The sequence below is a fragment of the Schistocerca nitens genome, chromosome 4 (genome assembly GCF_023898315.1).
Source record: "Schistocerca nitens isolate TAMUIC-IGC-003100 chromosome 4, iqSchNite1.1, whole genome shotgun sequence".
NCBI classification, from domain to species: Eukaryota; Metazoa; Arthropoda; class Insecta; order Orthoptera; family Acrididae; genus Schistocerca; species Schistocerca nitens.
The window spans coordinates 854,871,394-854,888,420 of NC_064617.1; positions in this window are offsets into that span (position 1 = coordinate 854,871,394).

The window sequence follows — 17,027 nt, forward strand, 5'->3', positions numbered from 1 at the left end:
CTGTTATTTAATTTTGAAGCCCTGTACAAAATACTACTTAAAATGAATTTTGTTCATCACTTATTCTGCTGGCTGCATACCTGGTAACTCCTGGTGTACTTTTGATGACACTCGATGCTAATAGGCAGGCATGTTGTGCTGTTGGCTGGAACTGCCATTGTGTATTCTCATTTTCAGAAAGAAAAGATTGTATGAAAGTTTGTACAGGCTGGGGACTGTTGTCACTGTCATCAGAACACTTGCTTTCAGATGCATTACTTCCATGATCTTCAAACTTTGGAAGAATTGCTTCATCTGTTGAGGGATTTACTAATTCTTTCAGCTCAACATCAGTCAATGATCCAATTGCCATTATTGTAATTTAAACTGAACAGAAAAAAGTTTCAGATAACTGAGAAGTAGGGAAATGGATGTAAATGGAGAGCCTTTGTTAATTCTTCAAAGTAAGTTGAGATGATAAATTATTATTACCACAGAGTGTAACAGAAAACTTAAAAAAAGACATAGTAATAATACTTCTGCCAGGTTGTCATGATATGAGCATTACATATGCAACTACAGATGTTCATGACTAAACTACTTAAAATATTTTATACTTGTATTGCTTATTCAGTTTGTCAGTCACCAAATTTCATAAAGTTATCTTGGTATTTAAATAATGAGAAACAAAATATAGAACCATTTTGGGTCACGTAGGTTTAACAAAGTAGCAGGGTTAAATGGACCGTGGAGACATATACTGTGGCAACAAGACACTCTGTGATGTTCGCCTGCTTTATTTCTTCATTGATAGTGGGGGGTAGAAGTTGAATACTGTCTACTGTAAATGATGTAGCTGACAGTTGCACAATTGCATTTCATAGTTCTTTACTTTCACTGTTCACAACCCCCCAGTATTACTCAATTATATGGCCAGTTCACTATTGGTAAATGTTGATAAGCCTCATTAATAGGTTGGAGGCAACATCAGCATACTACTACAATAGCTTGCTGTTGAACATCTATGAGCAGCAAATACCTAATCACACAGTTTACAGTTCTTTTAGAATAATACGGTACATGTGACACTATTTTTCAAATAAATTGAACATACATTGTCATTAATTGTTCTAGCACATGGCCTATTTATGTTCCACTTATTCCACTGTTAAGTTGCTGCATTGTTAATGAAACAAATACATGTTTTACGTCTGAAAATAGGTCCTTTATATATCCTCATGAGAATAGGCACTGAAACTATACATTGTTCAATGTTAAAGTTACAGAAATTACAATTAAAGCATAACTCATTCAACCAACTGAATACATTGAAAAATTCTTTCTTTTTAACAGTTCCTTCTACCACAAAGATTAGGCCAAATTATTTATTTAAATAATGAAATTTAACAGAGATAGTTATACAAACAATACTTTTGACAATTCTTGTGGCATTAATTAAGTTCTGGCTTTGCTAATATGCTTTCGAATAGAGCCAAATAAATACTTTAAGAATCCTAATAGTTCCTCTTCCAAATGTTTATAATTAGTATAGAATTTATATTTGTTTATCAGTCAACAGTAGTATCTAAGTCATGAAACAATTACTGATTTCACCCTATAATATATAAAAAAGATATTAACTAGGAATGGTCAAAATAAATTAGGAAACTAATTACATACACAAAACTAGGCACAAAATTAGACCTGGTGCTATTTTCCTTAAGACTTGGGGCCAACCTTTCTCTTTATGGAAATGAAGATTATACTCACACATGTTAATGGTAATTAGGCAAAAATGAAAATAAAATGAATTTGAGGAGGCAGATAGCAAAACAAGAGAGGAAGTAAAGATATCCCAGCTTGCTTCATCATAACTCCAATAGTCAATACAGCATAAGGAAAGTCCACACAGCTGGAAAATACTTAGAACCACTTTCAACTGCGAAGCACGATCGACTACAAAATCAAAACGATGCAATGTAAGAAAATTCCTCATACATGAGATTATTTCGACAGCTTTCAACTGTGAAGTGCTGTTGACTACAAAAGCAAAACTATAGCTGTTGTCATAGCACCATTTCATCAGTGTGGCACTGTACAGACATTATTTCATTTACAATTACAGATTGGAAGAAATAAACTCTCCACATCTCTTACATGGTGATTTCATGTCGGATCATACAGGTTAAGAGTGAATGTCATATCACTATTTCAAAGTTTGCTGAAAAAATATATGTTGAAGTTCCACATGATACCTCTTCCTGATATGATGCTAATACAGTTACTTCAGGACCAAGATATTTCTGCAATATCTCTGACAGATTTCCAACTGTGAAGTGTTTTTCCCTTTTCTTAAGCACCATGTTCTTGTGTCTTTTTTCATAGTCCACACACCTCACTCTTTCATGCCTGTATTTCCTCACTGAGACTGTATCTAAAAGAAAAAGTTCAAAGCAAACACAACTCGACGCAGAATGGCTTATGTGCAAGTTCTCACTCATTTGTTATAAACACAAGAGCACTGGAAGCAGTGATGCCAGCATTCATATTTTACACTAGAAATTCAGTGATGCAAAATATGCAGAAAGTTGAAAAATTTTTAACACTTTACATAGAAAAATATTGCCCCCTGTGTTTGCGCTGATTGCTAACATATTAACCAAACAATATTTTGTGTAGTTCTCAAGTTTTTGGATGGGGTTTTTGAGTAAATATTTCAGAAAAACTCGTTAAAATGCATTTTTTTTCATATTTAGTAATAAATATTTACATAATACATATAGCTGGAGCAGAGAAAATACTGTTTATAATTACATCAGTAGTATCTGCTAATATGACAGAAAAGATAGCGTTCTGTGACTTTCGAAATTAGGAAAAAAAAAAAAAATTGTGGAAAAATTAAATTTTGTATTTTTGTCTTAAACTTGTAAGTTAAAGGAAGTCCATAAGTGAGCGAATGTCAACAAAATTTCAACACACTAAGTGTGAGCTTTAATGTACTTTTGGTATATTAGTTATATATTTACAAAAATTAAGATAAAACGAAAATACTTTATTTCTTAACACTTATAATATAGAGGTCTAATATATATTTTTTCCAGAGAAACTCATGGCCATGAGTTGAGAGGGTGGAGGAGGAGATGTGCGCAATATGTGTTGAACATGCAAATGAGTGAAGCTGTGGGAAAAGACTATCCTTATATACAAACAGGTTGTGTGTATGTACAGCATCTCCTCCTAAACTATTGTAATGATTTGAACCAAATTTATTAATTTATTTATCGTAAGGCAATAGACACATAAGAAAGAAACAGACAAATCACTAATAAAACCAACGTTGATAATTGCAAACAAACATCACTAATATAACAAAGTTTAAGGATTACAAACAAACATCAAGTCTATTAATATAATCTATTGTCTCTGGAGTTGCGAGCAGGAAGTCATTGGGGCTCCCATTATAGGCTCTTCTGGAACACACTTCAACAATGTGGTTGATGGTCTGATTTTCTCCCCATTTATACAGGGAGTAAGCACATCTGCCATGACGAGTTCGAATCTTATTTAGATTGGACCATGTTTTGCGTGGTAGGTTGAAACCAGGTGGCTTTTGTGTGATGCAAGGCATGTTGTGATTTTGCCATGCATTCCATTTCTCAGACCATGCGTTTGACTTACTGAAACCTTCTTGTACACAGGTCCTTGCTGATCTTGTTGGCAGGTTCCTAGATTGAAGCCTATTAGTGTTTGCAGCCTCAATGTCTTGGTGGATTAGCAGGCTTTGATTTCCCATGATGTTTTTGTGTTAATGTACAAGGGCATCAGTATATTGCAAGTGTGGCAGCAGGATGTGGCTTAATATTGGGATTCATTGCATTGTAGTGGGTTTAATTACTCCAGAAATCATCCTTAGAGTGTTATGCAACTGGACATCCACCTTTTTTGCATGTGGGCTGTTTAGCCAAATCGGAGCACGGTATTCGGCAGCCGAGAATACAATTGCTAAAGCAGAGGTGCAAAGAGTGGAGCCCGTTGCTCCCCAGGTAGTACCACAGAGCTTTTGAATAATGTCGTTTCTTGTCTTGTAATTTTTCGGCAGTCTTTATTAGGTGCTCTTTAAAAGATAGTGTTCTGTCCAGCGCCATGCCCAAGTACTTCGGAGTTTTATTGTGCCTGAGAATGGTGTTTTCAAATCAAATGTTGAGTTCATTTCCACCGAGTTTGTTGTTGAGATGGAAGCAACTAACCTCTGTTTTGGAAGCATTTGGTTGAAGTCTCCACTTACAGAAATGTTCACCCATTATCTTCAGGTCTTTTGTTAGGAATCTGCCTGTTGCCCTTCATTCGTAGTTAGCAGTATATCATGTAAGAAAAGAGCAGGCTGGGTTTCGCATGGGCAATGCATTGTAAAGCTCTGCTGATTCGTGGACATGAGCTTTTCAGTTTCTAGTAAATTTATTATATTTGAACTCAGAATATGCTCAAGAATTCTGCAGTAAATAGATTTTAAGAATATTGGTCTGTAATTTTGCAGATCCATTCTTTTAACCTTCTTATATACAGGAGTCACCTACACTGTTTTCCAGCACACTTTGCGCTGGTCAACAGATTTACAATAAATGCAAACTAAGTAAGGGGCCAATTATGTAGAGTACTCTTTGTAAAAGAGAATTGGGATTCTATCCGGATGTGCCAACTTATTTGTTGTTAACTCTTTCAGTTGTTTCTCTATGTCAGAGACACTTATTATTATGTCATCCATACATGACTGTGCAATGGTCAGATGACAGTATGTTTATATGATTCTCGTGTGTGAATGATTTCGTAAATTTGGAATTCAAAATTTCGGCCTTCCTTTTGCTATCTTCTACTGTCAAGCCAGACTGGTCAACAAGTGTCTGGATGGAAGCCTTAGAACCGCTTAGAGATTTTACGTAGGATGATGGTTGCATCCAGATACACCATCATCCAATTGAACAAGTGCTTGAAACGTGCACTGTGTCACGGATGCTGGTCAGCAGTGGTAGTATTATGCCATGAGGGAAAGTCATTGAAGATACTGTGACAGGTGTGAATGTGAATTTTATTGCCAACTATTTTTATCCTTCATGCTTGAGGTCTTTCAGTAGGATAACTGTCCTTGGTACAAGGCCAGAATTGTTCTAACGTGGTTTCTGGAGCATGATAGTGCAGTTGATATCTTAGCTACCAAGTTGACTTGAACTGAACCTGATGGACCATATCTGGTACACACTGGGTGCTAGCTCAACACTTCTGATAACATAATTTAATGTTGGCATAGAAATAATCATTTTTATACTGTTTATCCATAAATCCTAATTCAAAGGGGTGTTCAGTAAGTAAAGCAACCATTTTTTTCGTGAAACCAAGTTAGTTCCATTCGGGATTCCAATGCACCATATTATTCTTCACTATATGTGTGAAGAAAACCCTATTTTTCAATATAATTTCCATTCAATACAATGGCTTTACACAACCTTAATGGGAGGGCCTGTATGCCTGCAAGATACCACCCTACTGGTTGACATTGGAGCAAATCTTGCTACATCAATAACATCTTCGTCTCCACATACTGCTGCCCATGGAGTGCGTCCTTCATTGGGCCAAACAGATGGAAGTCAGAAGGTGCCAGATTTGGACTGTACGGCGGATGAGAAAGAGCAGTCCAATGAAATTTCGTGAGCTCCCTTTGGGTGTGCAGACTTGTGCGAGGCCTTGTGTTATCGTGGAGAAGTTCATTTGCATTTTTGTTGCAGCAAACATGCAGATGTCCAGCACTGCATGTGTCTCAGCTTTGTGCAGCCAGCCAGCACATGAGAGATTGGACACATTTGCACTACCTTGTTGTGACGATGAGATGCCTCACTCAGTGACTCACTGTGCTTTTTTCCACTGTCAATTTTCCGTAGACATTATGCAACGCAACTATGAATATCTGTGATGCTCCAGTTTTCCACCAAAAGAAAATGACAGCTCTCTTCTTGAAACACACCTCCATTATGGACATCATTTTGAAGGCTATGTATAACACCACCACGTACCAGAACTTCTTGAAACTATAGAGGTTGATTGGTTGATTTATTTATTTATTTATTTATTTATTTGGGGAGGGGACCAAACTGTGAAGTCATCAATCCCATTGGATTAGAGATGGATGGGGAAGGAAATCGGCCTTGCCCTTTCAAAGGAACCATCCCGGCATTTGCCTGAAGCGATTTAGGGAAGTCAAGGAAAATGTAAATCACAATGGCTGGATGCGGGTCTGAACTGTCTTCCTACCGAATGCGAGTCCAGTATGCTAACCACTGCACCACTTTGCTACGTGAACTATAGAGGTTGACGTGGAAATATTCCATGATGTCCCACAAAAAATTCTGCTTTTGTTAAACCAGAATTGGTCAAAAAAAAAAAAAAAAAAAAAAAAAAAAAAAAAACTGTGTTGCATTACTTATTGAAGGCCGTTTGTGTGTATATATAAAAAATTGCACACTCTATGGAGAGAGAGGGTACTTGTGGTACCACTATCTGATCTCCTCATCTACATCTATACTCTGCAAACCATTGTGAGACACATGGCAGAGGGTAGTACCACTGGACCAGTTATTACCTTTTTTCCCATTCCATTAACTTAATGGAGCATAGGAAGAATGATTGCTTAAATGCCTCCATGCATGTTGCAGTTCATTTAATCTCATCCTCACACTTCCACTGTGGATGATACATAGGGCATTGTATATTCCTTGAGTTGTCATTTAAAGCTGATTCTTGAAACTTTGTAAGAAATCTTTCTTGGGATCATTTATACCTACCTTCAAGAGTCTGCCAGTTCAGTTTCTTCAGCATCTCTATTACACTGTGTGTTGAGACATGTATGGAGCATCAGACTTGTTGGAATATGTTTAAAATTTGTAATTGTGCTTTGTTGAAAAGTTGTAAAGAATAGAATAATTAAAAGTTCTGCTCCATTTGCGAGTGTAGTGTGGAAAGAATCATTGCCCGTAAACCTAATTTTTTTTCTCTCATTGTAGTCACTATGTGAGAAAGTGTATGGGGGTGGGGGCAAGTAATATGTTGATCAACTCTTCCCAGAAAATTCTCTCTTGGCATTTTAACCTCTCTGTGCTGTGCAATGTGTTTCTTGCAGCACCTTCCACTAGAGTTTGTTGAATTTTTCCATCATTCTCTCATGCTGACTAAACAATCCCAGAACTGAGCATGCCGGTGCCCTTCTTTGGATCTTGGGTATATATGAGTCAATACCATTCGAAGATACTCAGCTGGCAGTTATTGCTTTCCTTTGCTGCCAATGTAAACTGACTAACTGGCAAACAGTACTCATTTAACATGTTGTATGATTTTGCATGTCAAAACTGACATTTTCAGAGTTCACGACACACAAAACAAAATTTAGGACAGCAAAGACAACATAAAATGCTGACAACAATACCAGTGTACACAGCACTGTATGACTATGGCAGTGACTAGAAACCAGTGAATATTTGGCAAGAGTCGTGCATTATCTTGTGACTTATCGACATTTTTCCCTTCAGTCTTTGTGCTATGTGTGTTTCTAGTGTTCACGATAGAAAATGAAAATTATAAAAAATTACACAGTACATGGAGTACAGCACAACGTTTCTTAATGTTTTTGGTAAGTGGAACCCTTCTTCGTGTCCTTTTGTACTTCAATGACCCCTTGCCCCCCTCTTCCCTCCCCCCGTTTGTCTCTATAGTATAGTACATTTTAAGGCTGGTTGGTTGATTTGGGCAGGGAACTAAACTGCGAGGTCATTGGTCCCATCGTATGAGGGAAGGATGGGGAAGGAAGTTACTCATGCCCTTTCAAAGGAACCATCCTAGAATTTCCCTGAAGTGATTTAGGGAAATTGTCGGAAACCTAATTCAGAATGGCCGGATGCAAGTTTGAACTGTCATCCTCCTGAGTGCGAGTCCAGTGTGCTAACCACTGCACCACCTCACTGTGTGTACATTTGTAATGCAGTATACTGTTAATGGATTATTTGCAACAAAAATGACAGCTATTTCAAATAGTATGTGTTTGCTTCAAAATGTAATTTCACAATTAACCCAAAAGTTCTCAAAGTAACGTAAACTGAAGGTAACATATTCATCAGGTCTACCAACTTTTAAGTTTTAGTGATATAAGAAGTACTGATTCTGATTTTCACAGATATACTTTATGGATGAGAGCTGAATTCTCATGACAGATTTTCCATTAAGTCCACTGTACTATTTTTTAAATTTTTTCTGGATACACAGACTCTGAGAACTGTATTTTGCAAATATACATAGCTGTGACTGGTAAAAGAGCCAACATGACCCCGTTTGCAACCCCCCCCTCCCCCCCCCCCCTTTGCTCATCCCCGCATCCCTCCCATCATCACGCCACAGGAGGTCATGAAATAGGCAAATTTCCTCAAATGGCTTTGAACAGTTCATATTGGTTTCACCCTGTTTTCCAGAACAAGAATTACCATAACACTACACTCCAAATGGGTAAGGTTACATTCAGTGATGTTGCAGCCTTGCAATCTCTTTAGAGAAAGGCTGAATTGTCTTGTGGATGTCAGGAGTGTCGAATGTCATCAAGAACATTACCCTGTTGTAGTTTTCGACCGAGAAATGTGTAAGAATCAACCCCCCAAGGCAAGAGAACTTTTCATGTCAATCCTGAGTGACAGTGTGTGTAAAATATTTTCCTTGGCTACCCATAAGAAAATTCAATACCACTCAACATGTTTCTAACCTCTGACATCTACATCTGCATCTATATTGTGCAAACCACCATGAGGTGCTTGGCAGAAGTACGTCCCATTGTACCAGTTATTAGGGCTTCTTCCTGTTCCATTCATGTATGGAATGCAGGAAGAATGATTGCTTGAATGCCTCTGTGCGTGCAGGAATCATTCTGATCTTATCTTCATGATCCCTATAGGAGCAATACATAGGGGGTATACATAGGGGGTATACGTAGGGGGTTGTAGAATATCCCAAGAGTAATCATTTAAAGCCAGTTCTTGAAACTTTGTTAATAGACTTTCTCAGGATAGTTAACATCTGTCTTCAAGAATATGCCGTTTCAGTTCCTTCAGTATCTCTGTGACACTTTCCCAGAGATTAAATAAACCTGTGACCATTCATGCTATCCTTCTCTGTAGACATTCAATATCCCCTGTTCGTCATATCCAGGTATGGGTCCCACACACTTGAATATTTTAGTATGAGTCACACAAATGATTTGTAAGCAATCTTTTTTGTAGGTTGATTCCACTTCCCCAATATTCTGCCAATAAACCAAAGTCTACCACCTGCTTTACTACATAGTGTTACACCAGGTATTGGTATTGGTTTGCCGATTCCAGCAGTGACTCACTGATATTATAGTCATAGGATACTAAGTTTTTTTGGAAAATTTTACATTTATGAACATTTATAGCAAGTTACCAATCTCTTCGTCACATTGAAATCTTATCAAGATCTGGCTGAATATTTATGCAGCTTCTTTCAGATAGTACTTCATTATAGATAACTACGGCATCTGCAAAAAGTCTGATTTTACTGTTAATATTGTCTGCAAGGTAATTAATGTACATCATCAACAGCAAGGGTCCCAACTCACTTCCCTGGTTCACACCTGAAGTTACTTCTACATCTGACTGACTCTCCATCCAAGACAACATGCTGTGTCCTCCCTATCAAAAAATCTTCAATCCAGTCACAAATTTTACTTGATACCCCATATGAGCATACTTTTGACAATAAGCATAGTTGTGGTACTGAGTCAAATACTTTCTCGGTAATCAAGAAACACTGCACCTACCTCGTTCTCTTGATCCAAAGCTTTTGAGCTCAGAATATGTTCTAAGCTTGTACAACAAATCAGTGTTAAGGATATTGGACAGTAGTTTTGTGGATCACTTGTACTACTCTTCTTGCAGATGGGTGTGACTTGTGCCTTTTTCCAAGAACTGGGCACAGTTTTTTGTTGAAGGAATCTAAGACAAATTGCAATTAGAAGAGTGGTAACTTCAGTGCAGAATCTGACACGGATTCCATCAGGGTCTGGAGCTTTATTCAGTTTTAACGATTTCAGCTGTTTCTCAACTGCACTGAAACTAATACTTATTTCATTCATCTTTTCAGTGGCATGAGGATTAAACTGGGGCAATTCTCCTGGGTTTTCCTTTGCAAAGGAACATTTCAAAACCATACAATGCAGAAGCATCAATAGAAGGGGTGAAATGTGGGTGAGAGAGGATGTGATAACCTTCCCATTGTGCCATGTGTCCCGAGTGGCATTGGGAAAAATTGTGGTGAAATTTTGTGGCAGTGTGACATCGTTAACCCATCTTACAAATCACATGAATTCCTGAGCTCTGGCCTGTTTTTGCATATGTTGGCAGCTTGCTGTTTGGGACATTGCCAAGGCCGAGTGTAACGTCGCAGGGTACAAGGCTTTCGCACCAATACAAAGAAGGGTTGTAGGTGCCTTTGTGCCAAATTTAAAACTTCTGCATCACATTGAGAGACAATTGATGAGTTTCAAAAAGCGAACCCTTAATTGTGTTGTGCAGTGTAGTTTCCCAAGTAGATTCTACCATTGTTGTTGAATAATAAATATGTATGCTCCCAGAAATGCACTCAGTTTCTGGAAATACAATGATGAGCCAAACCCATGCGACTCGCCTAATATTGTAAACAAACCAGTCCCAAACACGTGTACACCAGCTGCCAAATTCGAATACCATGTGGGTTACAGCTGTCTGCCAATCAGAACTTATGATAAGCTCACGTGCAGGTTGTATACTGATGGTTTAGAGATCTGGTCATTTCACAAAGTAATTGATGTTTAAAGTGAGAAATCAGTATCTACAAAAGATGCAAATTCATTGAATGACTATTGTTTTACTAAATAGTAGAAAATTGTAAAGAGGAATGTGGAGCAAACACATTCATGTATTGGTACTGTTTAAATGACAATGTGTCATATGTTGAATGATTACAATTTTACAACTGGGGCAACATTTTATTTTAAAAAGGAACAGCTACACTGCCTTTATCATTGTTTTTCAAAAATATCTGTACTGGTGTGGTTATGAAAATTTTCAATGCTGGTATATGAGAGTAGTGGGACAAGATTCATTCTGGCACAATTTGTTTGTGTGGGTTGCCTACATCAGGGGCAGGTGTGCACTCGGGGCCAAACCTATTGTTCTCCTTTGATTGAGAGGTACTTAGCCTATTGTTCTCCTTTGACTGACAGGTACTTAACCTATTGTTCTGCTAAAAGGAGCCTTTATTTTGATTGACAGGTCCTTAACCTGTTGTTCCCCCACCCCCTCCCACTCCCCTCACCCCTCAGGAAACCTCCAACCCACACCATCCCTATTGCTGCTACAGGTACACTTTCAGGTCTGAGTTATTGGGCTTGCTTCTCTTACACTTATCAATTTGATTGACTACTTAATTAAATTGATCAATTAACCTCTCCCTCTCTGATAAACCCCTCTCCTCCCAGACATTGGTGGGAAAAAGACTCAGTTGATCAGTCATTTGGAGGGAAATCGATTGCTGTGTATGGAATATTGTTTAAACAATTTAGACAATGTGTTTATTTAAGGGGATACGGAATCACCTATCCCCGCAATGTTAATATATGCCTACTATAGGGAACATTTTCTCACAAACTACTGGAGACAGAGAGGTAAAAATTTTACTGTATGTGCATTCATATGTTACAACAATACTGAAACAACAGTTTATTGTCAAAGTATTTTCTTACAGAGATATTGTACATTTATTTTTAAGTAAATTTTTTCCATCGCTTTTTACTAGACTATCACCCCTAAGTCTTTTGTAAATCAAGTAATTAAAAAATCGTTGTTTCAGTATGTAATAGGGACCTATGTCACTACGTCATAAAAATTTCAGACTTCTAGGTTGACCAGTACCTGAGATAATGTTCCTAGATGAAGTAAAAAGTAAACTTACGGGAAACGGAGAAAGAAGATTAAAACATTCCTGATCCGTAGCTAATACCCCCTTCACAGTCTTCATAATCATCTTCAAGTCTTCTTTTGGCACCCCTCTGCACCTGTCTTGCTTTTTTCACTAATGTCTTGATTATATTATCAGCATGCCTTAGTCTGTGCTGATCTAAAAAGAACATAGCACGTACCGTACGGGAACCAACACACATACCCAACTTTTGAAGGACCTGGCATTTAGTTATATTTCCAAGATTGAAGGTTGCCACAGCATCATACACACCAAAATGTAGTGTATTAATTCCGACAAACACTGTTTTTGGGAGACGATGCCATATCACACTATTCAAGCACTCGTTGGGGTTCTGCGTTTTTCCGTGAAGACATTTCATCAGAAGACTTCTGTCAGCCAGATCTCTGAAAATGGGCTTTATTTCTGCCATGATGGCTGATGGTAGACTGTGGTGGTGAATGTATTTCTCTCCTGTTGTTAGTCCCCTATTGTATTTACACCAGCTGTTTTCACCTTTGGGGCACAAACCATGTTGTGGATGCTCATCCGTGGATGCGGTGTGGAAATATAAAGCCCATATAGCTCTCCTCATTTCTTCAAGATTGCCTGTATTTTGCCTGATTGCAAGGCCATAGCAGTTCTGAATGTGGTCTATTATGGAATCAGTCAATCTTCCTCTGCCATCCAAGGTTTTCCCATCATCTAGTTTTTTCCCTTTCATAACTGATTTTAACCTTCTCAGCCTGGCACCCATTCTCTTCTGCACATGTCCTATACATTCAAGTTTGCTTATATTTACACTGTTCCCATATGGTTTGCTTTCCAAAACTTCTTTGAATGCTTTAGAGTCACCATCTCCCAGATATTTGACATAGCGAACATTATACCACTGTGAAGAGCGCAATACCCGATCTCACAAATATATAAAAATAAAATAGTTATAATTGTAGTAGAGCTATGTATGATACGTCATTTTAAAGAGGAAACATGGCAGAATATAATACGCCAATAAAAAAAAATTCGATTTTTTAACCCAAAATCCGATTCCGTATCCCCTTAAACAATTTAGGGGATTCAAGGCAGTGTATGGAATATATGAGGGTCATCTACAAAGTAAGTACCGTTTCTATTTCTATCCATGGCAGTGCTATGATTGCAGTTCCGAGTATGTGCGGCAGTTGCTTTGACTCAAGGAGAATACATGTAAACTATTTTCAGATTGCTGCTGCTGACATGTGCTTTGTAGTGCTTCTTTATAATGTTAGCCATAATTGAAAATGCCGCTGCATGTGAAATCAGATCTGTGATTTGTTTTCTAAATGAAAAGAAAGTTAAACCAAAGGAAATTCATTTGCAGGTCTGTGAGGTTTATGGACAAAATGCTATGAGTGATTCAATTGTTAGAAGATGTGTCAGACTGTTCGATGAAGGATGTGATGAAGTGCACAATGAAAACTGAAGTGGATGCCCGTCTGTGGTTACTGATGAACTGGTTCACACAAATGAAGAGAAAATTAAGTGCAACTGTAAGTTTACCCTTAGTGCCCTTGTTATAGAAGTTCTGTAAATCTCACAATCACTAATTCATGAAATTGTTACTGAAAAATTGAAATTTCGAAAACTTTGCTCACGTTGGGTACCCAAACTTCTTACTGAACAACACAGAAAACAACAGATGGGCAGTGCACTTCAGTTTTCGACACTCTACAATGAAGAAGGTGATATTTTTCTTTCTCATATAGTCACAGGGTATGAAAGTTGGGTATTGTACGACACCCCTGAAACAAAACGGCAATCAAACAAAGGTTAAGCCTAAGCAAATCTTGACACCTCATAAAGTTATGTGCACCGTTTTTTGGGACAGAAAAGGAATTTTGCTGATTGATTTCTTACCACGAGGCCAAACAATCAATGCACATGGTTACAGCGAGACCATTAAAAAATTGCACCTTGCAATACAGAACAAGTGCCAAGGATTACTGCCAAAAGGGGTTGTTTTTTTCCACGATAATGCCTTACCTCATATGGCGAATGTGACCAAACAACTCTTATGGAATTTCACTGGGACGCGTTTGATCATCCTCCGTACAGCCCAGCTCCTAGTGACTTTCTTCTCTTCTTTCCCCAAAAAGTGGTCAACACTTCAACGATGATGACGGGCTGAAAGAACATGTTACAACATGGTTGAATACACAGGCGGCAACCTTCTATGAAGAAGGAATACAGAAACTTGTGCCACGCTATGACAAGTGCATACAAAATTTCAGAAGCTATGTAGAAAAGTAGTTTAACAGTTTTAGATTTTTGTACAATAAATATTTTTCTGTATCTGTACAAGTTTGTTATATATAACCAAATTGAACTTACTTTGTGGACATACCACATAGTTTATTTATTTAAAGAATTTTTCAGGAAATCGATCACCATCCCTGCCCCGTCTCCTACCAGGAAATTGGCAGCTCTGTGGTGGAGAGGAAGGATCTCAAAGGGAAATCCAAGGGTATATTGTTTATTTATATTAAAAAATCAGTTTGCAGGGGTTGGATTTCTCTTGCTCATCATTCTATGCTGTTTGGAAAGATTCAGGTCTTGTAAGAAGTAATTGAATGAATCGCCCTTCTTTTTATTCTGATCGCACAAGGAATACCATCATGCAACACGCATCACATGTAGTTACACAGTTGAAAAGTGATCACAAAGCACGCACCGCCCACCGTTCCCTGTCCACTGGACCATCACACGCTGTCAGGAGTCCGGGTGCAACGGCGGCCCCGCGAAGTGATGACGTGGATGGCAGCTGCCAAAGCACGCACAGTTGTCAGTTCAGGTCCCACAAGGATGAGGTGGTGGCATCCCTTTCATTCATGACACCTGAGACATACCTGTCGAAATACGTGTTCACCTAGGCACCGTTGCTTGTGCGATGACGCAAAACTGCGGGTCCAGAACTGAGAGAGATGTAATGGGACAGCCTGTCCATTACTTATCAGTCCCTTCCCAAAATTCGTAAAGTGCTGCAGAATTAGTTAACCGTCTCTATTGTAGGAGCTTTCGTGATGTCTCAGCTTGCCTGCATGGAAATTCTTGTCCTAACAGGATCTGTTTATGAAAATAGCCCGAATAACACTGAATGCATTCTTTCTGATGATCCTAACGGGACAGCCCGTCTCTTACTGAGTTTACCCATCAAACTGCTTCTGCTGCCAGTGTGGGAGCACTCTACGGCTTTTTTTTTTCTCTAGACGAGACTTACAGTGGCAAAACTTTTATACAGATCGCCATATTGCACTGGCAGTTAAACCTTGCCAAAGTGACCTACAGATCGTCAAATATGGAAAGGCACTTGCTCAGTTATGCTGCTCTGCCACTGAGAATGGAAGATTGAATATTAGAGCGTGAAACCGATCTCCAACCTGGCAATATATCACTGCATACCGTGTCGATGTAGCAAACATGCAATTTGTATCCTGCGCCATACAAAATCGACTCTTCTTTTGCATCAAGCATATAGCTATCAACTGCCAGACACTCATACATATACCGTGAAGACAGATGGCATAACACATGCACTGGAGGTATACTCCTCACTGCACAAGATATTTCCCACAAAGTCGGGTGGTCATCCACTCCTGGACGACCCCTTACCCCAGGAGGATCTGAGTAGTAGGAGTTCGAAAGCTGTCAATACTCCCAGAGCAAACACTTGTCATATTGAATCTTCTCAAATTTCCTCAGAGTATACACGTGACACATGCAGTCCTGAAGGCAACTCAGTGCAAACTGGGTATTAGTTTGCTATTTACCCATACAGGGGGAGCCGCAAGCCAAATCATCGTAAGTCAAAAGCTTTCTCGGACTCTCTGAACCAGTGTACAAAGGATGGCATGCTTGCTTGCTGCTACACTTTCTACGGCCATTTCCAGGCTTACAAGAATATTGGGAATCTGACACATATTTATCAGCTTAACTAGAATTAAATATTAGGATTGGTGTCAGTCTGTCACCGAGCAATGTACTGGATATATCTTCTCTTTACGACCGTGGTTTTGGAAAGAATCTCAGTATCTATAATGTGCACAATTTTCTATGAAAAAAGTTTTTTTTCATTCCCCTTACATTTATCGATGTGCTGAATCTACAGGGTGTTACAGAAAGGTACGGCCAAACTTTCAGGAAACATTCCTCACACACAAATAAAGAAAAGAAGTTATGTGAACATGTGTCCAGAAACGTTTAATTTCCATGTTAGAGCTCATTTTAGTTTCGTCAGTATGTACTGTACTTCCTCGATTCACTGCCAATTGGCCCAATTGAAGGAAGGTAATGTTGACTTCGGTGCTTGTGTTGACATGCGACTCATTGCTCTACAGTACTAGCATCAAGCACATCAGTATGTAGCATCAACAGGTTAGTGTTCATCACGAACGTGGTTTTGCAGTCAGTGCAATGTTTACAAATGCGGAGTTGGCAGATGCCCATTTGATGTATGGATTAGCATGGGGCAATAGCCATGGCGCGGTACGTTTCTATCAAGACAGATTTCCAGAACAAACGTGTCCCGACAGGAAGACGTTCGAAGCAATTGATCGGCGTCCTAGGGAGCACGGAACATTCCAGCCTATGACTCGCGACTGGGGAAAACCTAGAACGACGAGGACACCTGCAATGGATGAGGCAATTCTTTGTGCAATTGACGATAACCCTAATGTCAGCGTCAGAGACGTTGCTGCTGTACAAGGTAACATTGACCACGTCACTGTATGGAGAGTGCTACGGGAGAACCAGTTGTTTCCGTACCATGTGCAGCGTGTGCAGGCACTATCAGCAGCTGATTGGCCTCCACGGGTACACTTCTGTGAATGGTTCATCCAACAATGTGTCAATCCTCATTTCAGTGCAAATGTTCTGCTGCTGTGTGTTTCTATTCCATGATTGATGTGATTTAAAGAGAAGTAAAAAAATGACCTCTAACATGGAAAGTAAGCGTTTCCAGACACATGTCCACA